Source organism: Arachis ipaensis, chromosome B07, assembly GCF_000816755.2.
Source record: "Arachis ipaensis cultivar K30076 chromosome B07, Araip1.1, whole genome shotgun sequence".
In the NCBI taxonomy this organism is placed as follows: domain Eukaryota; kingdom Viridiplantae; phylum Streptophyta; class Magnoliopsida; order Fabales; family Fabaceae; genus Arachis; species Arachis ipaensis.
In genome coordinates this window covers 50,980,733-50,985,086 of record NC_029791.2, presented here as the reverse complement: position 1 = coordinate 50,985,086, position 4,354 = coordinate 50,980,733, and the positions used below count along the sequence as shown (strand labels likewise).

The following is a 4,354-nucleotide window of genomic DNA, read 5'->3' as shown; positions in this document are numbered from 1 at the left end:
CAAAAACCAATTTCATTTCATTCTTAAATCGAAAACCTTTCCGAGGCTCAGAATTGTTTAGTCTTGTTAAGTCAAAATTTAAAGAATACTTCAAAAGCAAACCGAATTTAATTAATCAAAGTTCAATTTCTTTTAAAATCCACTAAAACTTCTCCAAAGGTACTTCTTTAATCAAACTTCAAAACATAGGTTCTTTCATATTTAAATCAATCTTAAAACATAAAATTTTCTTAAATAAATTTAACTCGAAACATCTATTTCTTAATAAATCAAAAACCAAATAATAGAACCTCTCAAATTCATTCCTTTTCTAAATCACATTTTAAAACAGAATCTTAAATCTCATAAAAATTTGGCAACATCTCCCCTAAAACTTGGACTTTGCCACCCTTTTCGATTCCCAACCAAACTATTCCGCAGCCCTTTCCATGGTTCAAAATCAAATTAGTTTAAAATCATACTAATTCCGAAAATTCATATTTCAAGAAACAACCTCATTTGCAACGGATTAAACACAATTTCAAAATTTTAAAGAAACAACTTTAAAGAAACGCTTCATGAAACGTCTGTTTCACAAAACCAAATAATAATCCAGTCAAACAAACATTTGTATCCATCCAAGACAACCAAACAATACATAAGACTTATACAATCACTAGGAGTATATTACTCACATCAATATCCACATATAGCAACTCCGAATTATAAAGTTTAGTTTTCTGAAAAAGCCCCTACCTCGATAAGTGAAACCATAACCCAAACGTGTCAACTGAACTCTTTTCTCTCAGCCCAGAATCAACAGCAACCAAAACCTCAGCTCTGCTTGCTTTCCCAATAGCAGAACAGCCTCAATCACAACATGCAAACCCGATTTCTAATTCCTAAAAACATTAATATCGCAGAAATCTTAAACCACATAACGGAAAACTAACGATGAGGGTTCGAAATAGAGTACACTTACGGTAACAGCAAAACTGAGTAGCCGCAATCCCAAACTGACTCGGCGGCAGCTTCGACAGTGGCCAGAAACATCGGTGGTTCAACGACAACCTAAAATTCGACATGTAAACCTCGGGGCTTGACCCTACGGTAATCAAGATCTCAACATCGTCAACAAACTTCAACAGAACATTAACACTAAGAGTTCCGAAAAAAAGAAAGTTACCGTGCCCAAGAAGGATGCCGGAATAAAGCGGTGGTAAAGGCATTTTCTTGGCGGCAGCTCCCAGAAACAGAAATGACGGAGCGCGCGACGGGGTTCATAGCTTTGCGCAGAACGGCGGCGCCTCCCCTTTCCCCCACCGCGAGCTTTCTCTCTCGTCCTCTGCTCCAATCATGGAAACGATTTGCAAAGGGAAAGACGGTGGCAAGGACTTCATGACGGTGATGCAACTGGGCGGTGGCCGGGCTCGTCAACGACGGCAACTCCACACGCGACGAAGACAGCGACGGTTGCATAACGGTTTTACCTCCTTCTCCTCACGCAGTTTTGTGTCTTGATGGCGGCTCCTTGGCAGACCAGCGGTGATAACATGCTGGGTGGTGGTGCGACTGACGGTGGCGACGGCGTAGGTGACGCAATGGTGGCGGTGCGGACATCTCCTCCCCTGGCGCTCTCCCTCCCTCACGGGTTTCCCTCTCTTCCTCCCCCTTTCCTTCTTTCCCTCTTCCTTTTCGTTCTTCTTTCTTTCGTTTCTTCTTGTCTGAAGCTGAAGCTGATGAGTGTTAGGGTATGGAGAAAGTTTGTGGCACTGGGAGAAGAGTGAGGGTGAGTTAGGGTAGAAAATTAGGGTTTGAGGTAGATTAGGAAATTTTAATAAAATAGGGGTAAAAATATAATTTTATAAAATAAATAAAAAGATAGAATAATAATTAAAAGTTAAATTAAATATAAAGTATCTATCTTTAAAAAAATACATTTTAATTATCAATATGTAAATTATTTTCAGTTAAATACCAATTTAATAAAAATTGGAGATAAGTAAATTATTTATTTATAAAATAAGGTTAAAAATCTATATGTTAAAATTAAGGCATATAAAATACTCATTATTTATCATTTATAAGAACTATAAATAATAAATAAAAATTTACTCAACTTATATATAAAAATCTCCAAAAATATGATCTTAAATAAATATAATGAAATATAAATAATTTATTAATAACTTTTCAAAATTCGGGGTCTTACATCCTATCCCATTTATAAAAATTTTCGTCCTCGAAAATTAACTTAATACACAAAATACTAAAATAGTTTCGATTACCTTATTTTTGTATTCTTTAGAAAAGCAAAGGTCTTGGCATATATATAAATATAATTTTCCAAATACCGGATAACTCGTAAAACCTAGGTGTAAGGGAAAAGTGTGGTCTAAAGCAACAGTTACAAGATGGTTCAAAACAAAGATATCCCATGGGGCTACTATTTTACCAAAACTTGAAGCACAAGAAGGTACAAGTGTTCTAGTTAGGTGTTTGCAAAAACAAAGGGGGTATCTAGGTGGCAAAAGTTTGAAAACATGTTGATGTAAATAAACAGGATAACGTTGGTGCACAAACCTCGTACCAACTTCAAAACTTCAACTTTTCAACTCCATCAGTCACTTCACAACCCCATAACCAGTCACAAGCCTAACATCTGCAAACTCATTCGCGAGAACCGAAACTCCCACAACTTCTCATAACATTGTACACTTACCGATCCACCTTTCACGTTCACGAACAACATTTTAAAGTTTCGTTTGCTACGCCTAAAGGTCATACGTGACTCTAAAGCAATCCTCGAGTTTATTCAGAAGAATACAAGACCTTGGAAAAGGACAAGCGACAAGGACGAAATCCGCAAGAGCTTGAAAGGATTGTTGAGATCATAAGTAATCAGGGATGCACAGGGAATGAAGAGTGCCAGAAAGAAAATTAGTTTGGAAATCTCAAAAATGACTCCCAAATTAACAAAATCCAATAGAAATAACAAAAGAAAAAGTAGTGCAGTAGTTTGAAACAAAATCAAGTCGAGTCAAGGAATATGAGGTTTACAGAAAAAGAATGTCTAAGACCAAAGACAAAGCTCATAAGACTCGAGTAGAATTAAGAATACTTTCGAATGAATTGCTCATAAAGAATGGAAACTTTTTCAAAAACCATTTCACATTCTCAAAGAAAAGATGCGCAACAAACATTTTGTAAAAGAATAACAAGCATATAAATGTGGCGTTACTTTAATACAATTTTATGTTGAAATGGATTATGTAGAGTTTTAAAACAAATGAACACTAGTTTGGCTAAAAGCAAATTATTTCCTCAAATATTTAGAAAGGTAGTTAGGTGCACAACTTAACCAAAAGTATGCATAAAACTGGGAAGGAAATCAAAGGTTTGTTCAAAAATTTCTCAAAGTTAATATTCAATTAAATGTGTATGAAAGTTATACCAAAGATAGAAGAAGTCAAAATCTATTTAGAAAAGAGAAATCCGAGGTAAAAATTTTCGTAAACACACTTTTATCAAAAGCAGGTTCCGCGAACGCGAACACCTTTTCGCATACGCGAGTATGCGAAATAGAAGGGCTGGTCCGCGTCGCATGCCAACTGCTGCATACGCGAGTGCCTGAAAATTTTCACCTTAGCGTATGCGCGCCAGAGCCGCGTACGCACAATAAGGTCTTTAGAACATCACGTAAAGAAGTGTATGCTAAGTCAAAACAACCTTATCAAAATTTAATAAATGATTTTCAATTACAATCAAGTAAGAAAATTTAATTTGAAACTCCTTCAAAGAGAGTTCAAAACTTCTTTAAAAATAGTTCAAAACAAAACTCCGGAAGTATACTTGAAATTACCACCTTCACAGGAATATTCAAGAGATTAAAATGCACTTAAAAGGAAATCTACAAGAAAGGATCTTTAAATCAATGAAATTCAAACAAAAATTCACTAGGCTTGGAATATCAAACAAGTTATCAATTGATCCAAAGGAATACAAGACGCATAAGGAGAGACAACTCAATCAATAGAAAATTCTCAAGAAAGAACCTTTGACTAAAGAAAAACAAATAAGAGGATAAACAGTGCATTAGATGAAAACAAATTCAAGTTGACTTGGATGAGTATGAGATTCATAAGAGAAGGAAAACTAAGACTAATGGTGACGTTCATAAAAGTAAGAGAGTAATTAAAAACAGAATCAAATATAACCTCCATAGAAATGAAAAGCTTAAGAAGGGAATTGATCCATTCATAAAAAGAAAAATATGAGTCCAACATTTTCAAAAGAGCAACAAATGCATAAATAGTGTGTTATGCTAAATCAAATTTAAATATATTTTATTATTATTCTTATTATTTTTTTAAAC

General features: G+C 34.9%; 1 long non-coding RNA gene across 1 annotated transcript in view; it reads right to left on the bottom strand.

Annotated features, from left to right (window-relative positions):
* LOC110264197 overlaps positions 652–4,354 on the bottom strand; it is an 8,185-nt gene continuing 4,482 nt past the window's right edge. Inside the window, exon 3 of the long non-coding RNA XR_002349920.1 lies at positions 652–847. This is a non-coding gene — a long non-coding RNA (uncharacterized LOC110264197). The remainder of the gene's footprint in view (positions 848–4,354) is intronic.